This window comes from Gadus macrocephalus, chromosome 18 (genome assembly GCF_031168955.1).
Source record: "Gadus macrocephalus chromosome 18, ASM3116895v1".
Taxonomy (NCBI): Eukaryota; Metazoa; Chordata; class Actinopteri; order Gadiformes; family Gadidae; genus Gadus; species Gadus macrocephalus.
This window is the reverse complement of record NC_082399.1, coordinates 14,633,993-14,648,992: the sequence shown is the minus strand read 5'-3', so window position 1 is coordinate 14,648,992 and position 15,000 is coordinate 14,633,993. Positions and strand designations below refer to the sequence as shown.

Sequence of the window (15,000 nt, the reverse complement as noted above, 5' to 3'; positions counted from 1 at the left end):
GTTGGTGGCTCAGAATGATGCTAACAAACTCCTGTCTGGCTATTGGGACAGGACAGGGCACGGCTGTTAAATCCTGATTCAGATTAACTCACACAGGGGGGCCGAAATTGGGGTATAATTTTGTTTCTGATAAATTTCCATACTGGTGGGAAACTGGTCTCTCGTTCTGATTAATTCACACAGGGTGGAGAAACAGTTTTTTTATTATGATTAATGTAGGTTAAATCTTAATGATTTCAAAGGGTTTATACATGAACGTAACGTATTTTTCTTTTTCGTTGTTTTTTTTGCTCATCCAATTTGGTTCTAAATGCACTTCCAGGGCCGATTAACACAATTAACACAATATACGGGGACAGCCATTCTTGTTTGAGACAACACATGGCTTCAGCTTCTCTTTAATGCAAAGATCCAGGTCCTCCGCCCGCTAAAGAGACGAAAGTAACAAAAGGAGCAGTTTACACAGTACTGTGGCTGACCAATCAAAAGGGCTGCCATTCACTCAGTACCGTCAGCGTTAGTTCTGCACATGACAACCGGCATCTCCGTTTATTTTGTGGATTGTAGTCATTGCCAAGACAAAGACAGATTGTATAGAAATAATGACAATATGTCATTTTTAGGCTTGGTATGTGATTGGCTGATCCATGGGATTAATGCTGTAGTGGGAGTGGCTAGACAGGGAGTGTTTAGATACTCTTTATGGTTGATCTCAAAAGATAATTCTGACATGACGTATCTCATTCAGTTGGGAATAATTAAGAGACGTTTTACTCTTTATCATTTGTCTTTGCTACATGATTTTTCTTATCCAAATATGGTAAGTCAATTCGCGAGTCCTGTTCATGGTGATTGTAATAGTACATGCATTCTTTCTGTTGAAGTGTTCTAGAGCCTCCTGTAGGCCAGTAGGTAGAACGTATCCTACTCCTGTTAATTAAGATGTTTACGTTCTCATTGGGTGTTTAAAGTCACATGTTGTCAGTCCCTTGTTTAGTTCAGAGTAGGGATGCACCGATCCGCTTTTTTCACCTCCGATACCGATACCGATATCGGAGGTTTAGTATCGGCCGATACCGATCCGATACCGATATAGAAAAACAACGCGAAATTATGGCTACAAACTGTAAGTTTCATTGAGGGGAAAAGACTGGGATCATGAGACTTGAATTTTTGGAGGTGCTTTATAAGGTTTGTGGTATTAAAGCTAGAAGGTTTGTTTAGTACCACCCCTCGGGACATTTACTTTGCATATGTTGCATGTAGCCGTGGAGCTTGCTGGCTTAGGTAAAGTGAAATAGCTCCAGATAGCAGATCCTTTTGCTCGCTCCATTTTGCAATCACTGTAGGCTCCGCACGGCGTGTTGCTTGTTTATGACGTCACTCACAGCGCACAGCATAGAAACTGAATAGATCAGCCAATAGATAGATACACTTTTATTAATCCCGTGAGAACATTTTCGTGGGAAATTCAATTATCAAAGCAGCAAGGTAGTAGGAATAGGATTCAAGTATGTACATAAACGTAAAAAAAAAATAATAATAATAATTTTTTTTTTAAATATGGATCGGCTCATTTGTCACCGATACCCGATCTAGAAATGTCTTCAATATCGATACCGATACAAATATCGGATCGGTGCATCCCTAGTTCAGAGGTTAGCAACCGCTTTCCTGTAAAGTCGGCTAGGTACAAGATCTCTCTTTTCATTTGGCTCCATCTGCCTGAAAACGGGCACAGGAAACGCCATACCTTCAATTAATGGACATACAAGTGCACGTTGACAATGGACTTTATGCTGCCTCGTCATTGAAGCGACCTAGCGTTACTTCAATCGAGTTAGAGTGTTTAGCTATCTGGTGATGGGTGCCGGAATAGTGACATTGTGACATGAGTAACTTAGGAAGACTTCATAATACATGACTGCCCTCTAGTGCTGGGTTAGAAACAGAGTGAAAGAGTTAGAGCAGAGTAAAGGTGACCATTCCAATCAGAAGGCCCCATAAAAGCAGCCCTGCCTGATTTAAAGGGAAGGTTAATATGGACTGCATCAGCAGCTCTGGACCAAAGCAGGAGGCTCGTATACATTTCACTCAAGGGCCTGTTGGTATCTCTCCTTTTGCAGTTCTCTCCATCTTTTCACTTTATCACTCCCGATAAAAGAAACAATTGAAACGGTCAAGGCTTTTCCTTGTTTATTGTCAACCGAAAGCATAACATACCTCAAAGTGAGAGAGTTGGAGAAGCGATACACAAAAAAAGACACAGAACACACTAATCCTTGATAAAGAGCTTTTATAAACGTATTTTATCCTGCCATGCAGACAGACCATCTTTGCACTAAGCACCGGTTTTAATACTTTATTTTGCTTTATTAATATTTAACCCAACAGTGTGACATTGTTATCCAATTATAATATAATTAAATAAAATACTATAATTTTATTTCTCTCTCTCTCTCTCTCTCTCTCTCTCTCTCTCTCTCTCTCTCTCTCTCTCTCTCCAGCTATGAGCTCCCTCAGTACGGCAGCCGCAGGAAGTTGATCTCCCCCGCTGGTCTCTATGACGAGTATGGTGAGGTGGTCGTCGACGACGACGGCAGCTTCTACTACAGCCCCCAGGACTCTGAGACCGAGGTGTGTGTGAGGGGGTCCCACGTTAACATGAACATCAGGAGTAGAAGTCACTGGACAATTGAATTACTTTTTATAATTGATGTATTTTAAGGAACTGAACGCGCTGATAAAATGCAATTAAGCAAGATTACGTAACGTCAAATCAAATGAAACTACAATGGATACAATGTTAGGCCATCACATCAGATAAAGTCAAATCAATTTGGGGTTGCATTGTGGGGTTAAATCAGTCAACATGAGATCAGATGAGATGAGATGGATTTGTTTGTTTTCTTGTTCATTCCTCATGTTTGTTTTTGTTCCATCATATTTGTTCAACCTTTTCCTTTGACAAACCTCCCCCGGAACACAACGTTGTTTTTTTTCGTGCAACAACAATATCGCCATGCCAATAGGCGCCACGGGGGCATGGCGGCAGAAGACCACTCAGGGCGGGGAAGATAGCCCCAAAGCCGACAAACTCCCTGGCTCCTCCTCCTCCTCCACCTTTTACTTCTCGTCCCCCCTCCACTGCCGGAACCACAGCGGGGCCCCTGGGGCCCAAACGGGGCCCCTCTCAGGCAGTGGAGCAGAGCCAGACCAACGGGGCGGTCCACGCTGGGGCCCAGAGCCCCAGAGCGGCCCCTACAGGGGCAGCAGCAGCAGCATTTTCCCGGGTGATGGCCGCCCTGAAGCTGAGCACACTGTTCCCCTCTAGGGGTAAGAAGACGGGGCCGCCCCCGGCCCTGCAACCCCCCTGGAGCAAGGCCAAGGTGGGGCCCCTGGAGGAGGCAGGCGGGGGGAGCCCAGAGGGGGATGGGAGGAGAGAAGGAGCAGGGGGTAGAGGGTGGGAGGGCGAAGGAGGGATGGAAGGAGGCAGAGGTAGAGGAGGAGGGGGAGAACCTCGATGGAAGGACAGCAATGGACGGGCAGGGGGAGAGGGGGGGGGAGGAGGAGGCGATGGGGGAGGAGGGAGAGAAGGTGGAGGAGGGAGAGGGTGGGCGGTGGAAGGAGGGATGGAAGGAGTCAGAGGTAGAGGAGGAGAAGGAGGAAGAGGAGAGAGATTGCAAGCAGATCCTCGATGGAAGGGCAGCAATGGACGGGCAGGAGGGGAGAGGCGTGGAGCGAGAGAGGGAGTGGGAGGCAGAGGGTGGGAGGGGGAAGCTGGGATGGAAGGAGTCAGAGGGAGGGGAGAAGGAGGAGAGAGATCGCAAGGAGGAGAACCGCGATGGAAGGAAAGCAATGGGTGGGCCGGAGGAGAGGGGCAAGTAGGGAGAGGAGGAGGAGGAGGGGGAGGAGAAAGAACAAAAGGAGGAGAACCTCGGTGGAACGAGAGCAATGGGTGGGCCGGAGGAGAGGGGACAGTGGGGAGAGGGAGAAAGGGGGGAGGAGTCGGAATGAACGGGGGAGAACCTCGATGGACGGACAGCAACGGATGGGCAGGAGGAGGTGGAGGTGGAGGGAGGGAGAGGAGGGAGGACAGACAGATAGTGGCAGGGGAAGGAGAGGGGAGAGGCCGGGAGAGGTGGAGGGGCAGAGAGGCGGAGGCCATGAGGAGAATCGAGGCCATAGCGATGAGCAACCGAGGGGGGGAGGGGTGGGGGAGGGGAGTCGTAGGGGGAGAGGTCATGGCGGACGGCCCGGCGTTCCTCGACGAGGGCTACTTCAAGGGGTCCCAGGACGCACGAGCACCGGCCCCCGGCAGACAGCAGCTCGGCCCCGACTCCAGCCTGGCCTCCCTCTACCACCGGCTCCTCCGGCTCCCCGGGCCCCTCGGGGCGGGGGGCGGAGGGGAGGGGGAGGGCCGCAGCAGTGGGAGGAGGAGGAGGAGGTCCGACTCCATCGGGGATCTCAGCGTCTCGGCGCAGGTGTCCCGGGGGTCTGGGGAGCGCAGGGGCCCCGGGGGGGCCGGAGAGCGCAGGGGCCCCGGGGGGGCCCGGTCACCTGACTCTCAGTGGGAGGGGGGCAGCCAGACGTCTGCCTCAGAGTGGGCCGACTCGGACGCAGAGCTGAGCTCCAGGACCGGGACGGAGTATGGAACGGAGGACGGGACGGAGTCCGGGACGGAGTCGGGGTCGACGGGGACGGCTGGGGAGGAGACGGGGTCCGACGGAGGAGGGAGGGAGGGGGAGCGAGACCCCAGGAGGGGGGAGGAGGGGGAGGATTCGGTCGGGGGGTCAGATTCAGAAGGGAGAGGAGGAGGTGGAGGAAGAGGAGGAGGAGGAGGAGGAGGAGGAGGAGGAGGAGGGGAAGACGAGGGTGCGGGCGAGGCTTCGAGTGGCGGGACGGAGAAGTCCGGCTCCAGGCGAGCTGTTGAGAAGAGAGGGAGGACTCACAAAAGCACTGATGGTTTCCGGCCATCAAGGCCTAAAACCTCCCGGCACTCTTCCTCGTCCTCGACTTTGCACAGAAGAATAGAAGAAGAGGGAGAGGATGAGGAGGTGGGAGACGAAGAGAAGCCCAGCAAGGGGTCCCGACTTGCCAAGTCGAGTCGATCTTTGTCATCCTCATCGACATCATCGTCCTCGAGGAGGCGGTCCTCTGACAGACACGTCTGCCAATCAGAGGACAGCTTTGGCGTGATTGAGATCATGAACGAAATCCTATCGCCAATCACAGAGGACGATGAGGAGGAGGAGGAAGAGGACAGTGTACACACAGAGAACGATGGCATGGATGGAGGGAGATGAGGTTGTGATCTTGGAGATTAGATGATCTGCAGAGACAGTAAGATCTTCCCCAACAAACAGCCCTGGCTGGAGTTTGCCGTGATTACCTGAGTGGAATTAACCTTTATTTACTTCTTTCCTGCCTGTTTTTGGCGTACTCTTCGCTGACTCTTTGTCCTCGAGGAGTTACTGTGTCGGTTTTCAAACTTTTACTCTTTCTTCTTTCTGGTTTTTTATTCCCCGCCTCTTATGCCTCTGATAAGCATGCTGGGATTGACTCTCTCCCTCTGTATCTTCTAACCCATCTGGCCATGGAGAGAGATGGTCTTTTGGCCTTCATTGGAAAACCTTTCGGGTATTTTTGGATTTCCAGTGTGGAGATTCTCATTCCCCTTTTGTTCATGTCGGCACTATCTTCACTCTGTGACCTTGCTTGGTTTTTAAGTTCCGCCTTCATTTTAAAACCAGTTTCTCTGTCTGTATGCTTTTGTGTGCAATACATTTAAATGACAGATAAAGTCGTTTAGACTCTATTCTAATTCTAATGTGTGTGTATGTGTGTGTGTGTGTGTGTGCGTGCGTGCATGCGTGTGTGTGTGTGTGTTTGCGCACGCGCGTGTGTGTGTGTCCCCAGTACGGCAGTAGGACGCGCCGTGTCAAGCTGGTGATGGACCGGGAGTACGAGACCAGTTCCACCGGCGAGGAGAGCGCCCCGGAGCCCCAGCGCCCCAACCGCCTCGCGTCGTCCGTCAAAAGCCACGCCAACAACAATGGCAGCGTCTACGTGGCGCAAAACGGCTCCATCGTCCGCACCCGTCGCGCGGGGTCGGGTGTGGCGCCGGTTCAAGCGCACACCGCCCCCACCAACAACAACCTGCTCAGCTCCCCTGTCCTCAGCTCCAGGCTGGCCAAACACTTCCGCAAGCTGGAGAAAATGGCCGCCACGCTAGAGGAACGCATTCCCCTCAACAACCACATAATAGCCGCCGCTGCGGAGGAGGTCAGCGACGAGGGCCGCAGCGGCTTCCGGAGGCCCCACTCCGAAATGGCCGCCCCTGCAACCGCCACCGCCTCGTTCTCAAACGACGAAGAGAAGACGTTAAACGTGGGACCTTCTCATGTGTCCCCGGGGTCGACCGGCAGTGGTCACGCTGCAGGTGTAGCGTCCAGGGCGACCCTTGTCGCCGCCGCTCAGAGCAGCACAGAGAACATTCCAGAGGCCTCAAGAGCGAAGGAGGGGGAGGGCGGCGTGGAGACAGCGGGATCGGGGGAGGTGGGGGAGGAGAGGGAGGAGAGGGAGTCGGAGGTGGACGTTGGCGGAGCGACGGCCAGAGAGCTAACGGAGTGTCTGAGTGACAGAACGCAGTCGGACGAGGAGGAGCTGTGGATGGGTCCATGGAACAACCTGCACATCCCCATGACCAAGCTCTGACCGACTGACCTGGACGCAGGTCTGCTTTTGACAAGACGTTTCTGGTGTAATCTACGGTCGTTTAGTAGAACTGAAGGAACACATTTAGTTCTGCATCAAGTGAAAATGATTGAAACAGTTTTTGCATTTTAAGATAAAACATCGTCCAAGCTGCATTGACACTTGAAATGCTCCCAGCGCCAAGACACCTGTGAAATTATCAGATGATTACCTGTGTTTTCATAATTTGGGGAAACCACTGAACCGCATTGAGATGACTCTATATTTCTACTTTGCTATATGTCGAACTGAGTAACTTTATCGACCACAAGAGGCCAGCCGTGAACCCTTAACCGGACTGGAAAAACATGTTTAATTTACAGTGTTGCAACTCATCTACTGCTGTTGTCAACATTTTACATCAAATTGTTACAGTTTTAAATACAAATCAAAATGCAACCTTAATAAAAAAAATAAAAACATAATAAAACCTGAATAATCTGTTCGCCAGAATTTACTGATGGTATATTAATCACATGTTACCTATTCGCAAAGTTGGTTAAATTATTATTTGTAAAGATGCTTTTCAGAGGGAGATAATCATTTTATTTTTCATGTCCACCATCCAAAAGTTTAATTAATGAGAAAGTTTAGCCCTGTTAGACCAAGGCTTAGAAAAAAAGATTGTTTGACCTTTCAAATGTTGTTGTATGAGGCCTCTGGAAAAATGTGTAATATAGCAACGTAACAGGGTCTGAACATAGATCACCACAGGGGTGAAGGTAGAAAAAAATCCTGAGCCTGAACTTTTTTCCCTGGGAGGTTAGCGGGCCCCTAAGCCAAGATATATGCCCTGATCAACATAATTGTCAAGCGGGATCCAGGGGTATGCTCCCCAGGATGAACATTTTGATAAATAGACCCTTTAATGATAGATTCTGGTGAATTTTGTGGAAATAACATTCAGACATGAGATGAACAAACCCAATATAAGCCTAATATAGTAGCATCTTTGTGTAGAGCAACAGAGCTCTTGGGATCCGGGCCTTAACTAGTCATTTACCAATGTACTTATTCTTTGAATAACATACTGAGACTACAGATACTACAGCCATACCAAGAAAGGTCAGTAGGCGGCAATTATAATACTCGTAAACTAGGAATTGATTAGTAGCCTAACCATTGACTTAAGGGCATGAACAAAGAGACATTCTTTTTTCTGCAAAATATGCACCATTTATTTTAAACACTTTTTGGATCCAGCACATGGTAGTATAGTGCAGCACGAGCACATACAGGAGCTCATTCACCCTGTTGAATACCTCCAACATTTGAATGAATCTGTTACTGATGGGCATTATCAAGCTCTTGGGGGAGGAGATGGAGTAAACTTTGAAACTGTGCAAAAATCTCCTACTGTTTAGGTGACTTCTCTATATCATAATAGTTATCAGAGCAAAAAGCTTCCACATTCTGAGCCAAACGGTCTCATAAGGTCCTTAGCACTATTGGACACCATGTGAACGGTGTCTCCTGATATGTCCAGCAGATTAGGGTTCTCCTTCCTAGCTAGCGTTTCAAGCCTAGATGTCTTTCCCCTCATCACAGCACAATTGTCCAGCAGAATACTGGTGACTTGTCTCCACTCTAGCCCATATGATTGCAGGACATCTTTTAGTTGCAGCATCAGTGCTGAGGCAGTTGCAACATTGACCTTTTTGCTGGCAATGTGCTGTATTTTCACACTGCCTGCATCCTCTTCATAAAATCGGACCAGTACATTTTGTCCGTGGCCTCATCAATGTTAAGTGAAAACATGCCATTCTTAAGCTTGTCGGACAGATTTCTTTAAACTCTGGCGAGATGCCGTGTGTGATAAGATAGCTGACATGCTGCCTCGAGACAGACAGATGCGTAAGGGCAGGTTTATCCTCCGCTAATTTCTTAAAGTGACGAGTGAATGAGCGATGTAAACGACAGATCAGCAATGAAGGCGCACAAGTGAATTTTAAATCAGCCGCGCGATCGGTCTTTGAGGGTCGGATATCTGCTGTGGCTGTTACCCCCGGCAAACGTGAGGTGCATTGAATTGCTCGGACAGCTGCTTGATGACGAGGATCTAATTTGTGCCGTGGCAGCACTTATTTCCTGCTAGTTCCATATAATATTCTCCTTGCACACAAAGTGCAGAAGCATCCCACTCGTTGCCGTTTTTGAGTTTTTGACACCAGCTTCCAAAGGGCTTTGCGTCTCTACCCACCTCCTCTATCCAAGACCAGTGCCATTTAAAAATTGCACACGTCGTTACGCCGGAAATCCTATCAGGCATGTCACCAGCACCAGCAAATCTTAAGCAATAAATATTGCTTCTTACGTACCTTTATTTATGTGGCAGTGGTCTGCAGATGCATCCCCTGATGTAGCCTACCACATCCACTTAGTTCAACAGGTTATCGCTCTGATACTGTCCATGGTACTAGAAACCTGGTCTGGTGCTTCTTACGTACAGTATGTATTCAGGCTAAAATGACTTGATTGTCTGATGGTGTGTTCCTGAATCCTCGGACGCCAGCCTTCCGTATTGCACTTTTGAAATAATTTCCGGTCTCGGAGCACTTATAGCGTTCCTGTTCGTCTATCTGATTGTGTCATGAAATTGGCTAGTCGTTGTTTATTGTTAGCTACATTAGCCTCTCTAGCAAACCAGCCCGGAAACAAACAACACAACTTGACATTGTATTGGACGCGCAGCAAGACCATGCAATGTATAAATTGGTGACCGGAATAAAGTAGCAATGTAATCAAGTGTGTAAGAGCATTTAAAATCGACATTAAAATGACCAACCTAGTACAAATACAAAGAAAATAAATCTCTTAACGACGACAAAGAAAATAAATCTCTTCACGGGCGCAGACATTTCATTGAGAGCATCATCACTGCTCTCGGTCTACTCTCAGAATTCCGAAAGATGAAGACAAAAAGGGGGCGTGCCTCTGAGAAATGCCGCAAGAACGCTGGGAGATCTTTGACTTTCGACTCGGAAGTGTGGCGTCCGAGGATTGAGGAACACACCATTAATACCTCATTCATTGTCCAAGCCATTTGGCAGTCACGTGCCACCCACCGGGCCGCCCACCCCGCCCACCCCACCCCCAGCCATCCTAGAACTTATCCCAATGTTACAATTGTTGACAGAGAACCGTGTACCCCTAGGCTACGTAGTAGCAGTATGGCTGTGGGGTGTATCCGGATAGAGTTTTTGTGGATTTGTTGGCAACTTTTTTGTGGCCACTCGAGAAAGGCGACGAAGAATAAGAAGGGGGCGTTCCAGTCTGCGTAAACGGGAACCTCCACCACACAAGAACGCCCATTTGTGTCTGCAGTGGGATGATATTGACCCAGACAGCGACGAGGAACCGCTGGTGATGCGGCACACCATGCAGCTCGCCACAGAGGTCGAGTTGAAGGTGCTCCCAGGGTCGGGACGGCCAGTTCAGCAGCTGCCTGGGTCAATATCATCCCACTGCAGACACAAATGGGCGTTCTTGTGTGGTGGAGGTTCCCGTTTACGCAGACTGGAACGCCCCCTTCTTATTCTTCGTCGCCTTTCTCGCTGAACTGGATTAAAATGTCAAAGTGTACAACTCATAAACCATGTAAATACTGTTGTAAATAAACTTCCAAAGCTTTTCAAATCTTATTTGGGAAATAACTTCACATGGTGTGTCTTTTTACAATTTATTCGTTACCAGCATTCGTAGTGTTGATCATTGAAATAGTCTGCCAAAGACGTTGACGTCGCTTAGCAACCGAAGACACTGGGGTTGTCAAGTTACCGGATTACTACCCATGCAAGTGAACGGAGCGTTCCACGGCATTGAGAAGACCCGTGTAATAAAGGCCTATAATATTTTTGTTTATGCCATCGATTTCTCCTCAGCCAATAAAGACAACAAAAACAAAAACGCACAAACGCTCGATCAAAGGCCCGGCCCGACCCCGCTCAAGGACAGTGGTGGGAAATATCGGTGGGCCAGGTCGGGTCAATCAACCCTCATTGTTTAACATGAATTGGCTAAACAAATGACCACTGTAGCATATTTAAACACAATTCAAATTGTGCAAGGAATTATTTCCATTGGTCATTCTAACCGGGGACATTAAGAAATTTCGGTCTTCCTCATTTTTTCCCGGGTCAATGACCGGTAATAACCGGACAACGGAAACTCTGCCATAAACCGACCTAACTTCCATCGTCAACACCGAAACCGATTTTCTAAAACAGAAGTTTCAAAATAAGATCTAGTAGTAAGTACGGGTAGCATAGAACTAACGTTAGCCAAGTGGGGGCTCCATGATTGCTAAGTCTAATGAGAGAGGTAAAATTGCCATTAAGAAAGGAAAGCATAGTATGCCTTGCGACTGTGCTTCGCAGTATGCCTTGCGAAACCCAGTATGCCTTTCGAAACACCGCGTGATTGGTCAATGAAACGCTACCAGGAACGCCTAAAGGGCGTTCTTGTGTCATGACGGAAACGCCCAAGCCTGCAGATTGACCCTTCTCACCTGGGTGGGGGTGGGGGTGGGGCTGGGGCCTGGGTCTTTCCGATAAGGAGGCAAGCATTGCAGTCCTTGACCAGGGTCTTGTGCCGTGTTCCAATACCCGTTCTGTCCGTACTTACTAGCCAAATTTTAAGTACGTAGTACGTTCCAATTCAGATCCGGCGAAAAGAAGTATACTTCAAGGACCCGGATGTCGTACTCAAAACGGGCTAATCGTGAAGTGTGGATCGAAGGACACTTTCCGTACTCAACGGCAGCCATCTTATGCTGCTATCCATTTGGATGGTACGCTGGTACGAACGACGAGCTTCAGCGAGAACGTGACGTATTTCCCTTGCTCCAGCCTTCTAGTTTGCCATTTGTGTTTCTGTCGAGCCACGAGGGGGAGTAGTAGCAGGCTAGTCATCATTAGCAACATAGCCTCTTTAGCAAACCAGCTTCAAAACAAAACTTTACATTGAATTGCACGCAAAGCAAGACCGTGCAAATTGGTGACCGGATTAAAGCAGCAATGAAATCAAGTGTGTAAGAGGTTTTAAAAACGACATTAAAACCACCAACGTGGTACAAATAGAAAGAAAATACATCTCATCCCCCATTAACTATGGGCGCAGCCATCTTCTTTACGAGTTGTACAGCTCTGCTCGCTCTACTTTGAAAGCGACGAGATACTACGACCAAAAGGGGGCGTGCCTCAGTTAAATGCCGAAAGAAAGCTGGGAGATTTGCGACTTTACCACTTCGTAAATCCAAATGGATAGCAGCATTAGCTACGTAGCGGAAGAGGCGGAGCCAGGCTGAGCCAAAGTCGGCGCATTTTCCACATAGCTTGCATTAATAGAGTCATTTTGTAGTTGTTATAGTTTTTATAGCTTTTTATAGCTGCTAGGCGTAAATAGTTCACCGTTCAAAGCGGGATGTTTATTGCGGGGGAGGAGCCGCGGCGGCAGTCGTGATCGTAATTTCCGGTTAGTGCACCACGGAGTACTCGATTTGAAACAGCACTCACATCTGAAAAATTAACGTACTCAAGTGAGTACGGATAGTACTTCCTTTAAGTGTACTCATGGAAGTACGGGTATTGGAACACGGCACCGATTTACCAATCAATGCCTGGCCACCACGCTACGTCCTGACACCACTGGGACAGGCCCGGTGCTAGCCTGGCTCCGCCCGCCTAAGTACTTCCGCTCAATTTGAATTTCCCTTCAGTACTAGGTCTGGACCTGCTGTATGTAATTTGGTTTTCTGGCGCCGCCACAGCGGCGCCCAATCAGCAAACAGAGGGCGTGTCTGAGAACAATGACGATAAAGTCGTGCGCCAGTTTGAGTTGTTGTTGTAGGTCGGTAGTTGATTTACAATGTGCAATTTTTCCCTGATAAATTAAATTCGACGAACAAAACCTGCAGCTGTCGTTGACGGACATTTTCGTGCAGACGCGCAAGGTGTTTGGTTTGTGTACAACCTGCGCGTGATTCCCGGCGCATGACATACGTCACAACCAAACGTTAGCGATTGGTTATGGCAGATCCAGAGTGGCACTGGGCAGATCCAATCATTTTAAACTTCAACAGACACCCGCCTTCAAGTGAGTTAATGTTTGTCAATTGATTAGGTCCAGACTCTCTGTACAAATGAAATGAAATGAAGTGAAGTATGAGAGTCTGGTAGAACCAGGCTAGCCCGGTGCACCAGTACTATACTAAAACCAGCTATCCAGCTTCTGTTCAGACTTCGCATTTTACACAGGCCTTTCTACCAGCAGATAGACAAGCACTTCTGGGTAATTCTACTGACATGTTGGGACAAAAACATTTACTGTGCTTAAAAGATAGTATCACATCATGTCTTGTGATGTGGAGAAAATTTCAGCTGCAGCATTAGCGTATTGATATCCAAGCTTTGGATATGTGATAGGTTTTTGATATGTGTGAGGAGTGTGAGGTGTAAAAAAGAACAGAATTCTACACTGAAAAAAACAACATGCGACTGCAATGCAAAAATAATAAAAAAAATGTACTTCATTGTGGAAGGATATTTGACACAGCAAATAATTGTACATTGTCGTTCACATTGAAACTTCAAAATAAAACAGATTTTAGCTGAACAAGGAAAGAACAACACTTTTTTCTGTATTTACCAAAGTTAACTACTAAATGTCATGGCTTCTTGTACTGCCTTTCTCTGTCTTGCATTTAACAATAAAACCAAATTAGTGATGTAACTTTCACAAAAAGTAATCAGTAATAGTGCCTCTTAAAATTAACACGATTGTAAATAAATACAATCAAAACACAACTGGCAAATATGGGTTCTTACGAACATAATACATAACTAAAATAAGCTGTTGTTGACTTACAGTGTTGCTAGAAAGTATGTCAACCTCTTGAGCCGAATTGGAATTTTATTTAACCATTATTAATCATTTTAACAATACCAGTATGTTTTACATTAAATAACAGGTGTGGGTTTATCAATAATAATAAAAAAAATCTCCAGAATTGTGTAGTTAAAAATTCAAATAAAACAATTATTTGCTTACTTGTGTGCAAAAGTTAGTGAGCCCTGAGCTGCATTGCTTAAATCGAGCAGGTAAACACAATCAGGTGGGACACATTTAGTGATTAAACGGAATGGGTTCACTTTGGTGAGCCTAAACCTTGGTTTGATTTGTTTTATCTTGTGCTGCCCAATTTCTTCCCTAAAGATCTCTCATTACATTGGTCCATTTCATCACTACATTGGTCCCACCTGATTGTGTTTACCTGCTCGATTTAAGCAATGCAGCTCAGGGTTCACCTACTTTTGCACGTACATAATAATTAGGCAAATAATTCGTTTTAACAATTGATTTTTGGACAATAAAAATGTTGAAGTTATAAACACACATCTGTTATTTCATATAAAAATACTGTCTGGTATTGCTAAAAATGAATTAATAATGGTTAAATTAAATCAAATTCAAAAAGGCTCAAGAGGTTCGCATACTTTCAAGCAGCATTGTAGCCTTATGAGACTAAATAATTTAACATTGTCATCCACATTGTAAAACATGATCAGTATTTATATAAGTGAACCACTAAATGTCACAAAATAATCTTACATTATCATTCACAAGATAATGCTTGAAATATACTTTGTGTCTAATACATCTTTAAATGGAACTTTCACCTTTTGAATTAAATGACATAAATAGAGCTTTTCCCTGATATTCTAATATTATGAGATGCACCTGTGAACCACTTAATGTCAATAAGTGCTTATTCTGATGCCCAAAACGTTTAATGCTGACAGATAAAACCCAATTAGTAATGTTTTGTTTAAAACCCAATTAGTAATTTTCACAAAAAGTAATCAGTAATAGGGCCTACATAGTGCATTTCTTAAAGTTCACAAGATTGTTAATAAATACAATCAAAACACAACTGTCAAATATGGGTTAATACATTTAATACATTAATAAAATAAGCTGTTATTGACATTGCTTTGTGAGGACAAATGATTTTACAATGTCATTCAAATTGTTACTTGTGCAGCCTACCAGTATGTAGACAACAGGCTGTCAGCAGCCATTTTCTCAAACTGTCCCATGTTGTCCAGTATTCATGAACAACAAGCTGGAGAGTGGAGACTGTCGGAGGTTCCAAGACAGTGGCACACTTGATCCACCAGGTGGCACAGGATCCATCCTCCTCCCTGCTCTGGTTTATGTCTGATGTAGTTGATTCTTCTGCGGTGT

The 15,000-nt window shown here is 46.5% G+C and overlaps 1 long non-coding RNA gene across 1 annotated transcript in view; it reads right to left on the bottom strand.

Moving 5' to 3' along the window:
• Positions 1-15,000, bottom strand: part of LOC132446476 (uncharacterized) — a 365,756-nt gene that overhangs the window by 253,704 nt on the left and 97,052 nt on the right. The window lies entirely within an intron of this gene.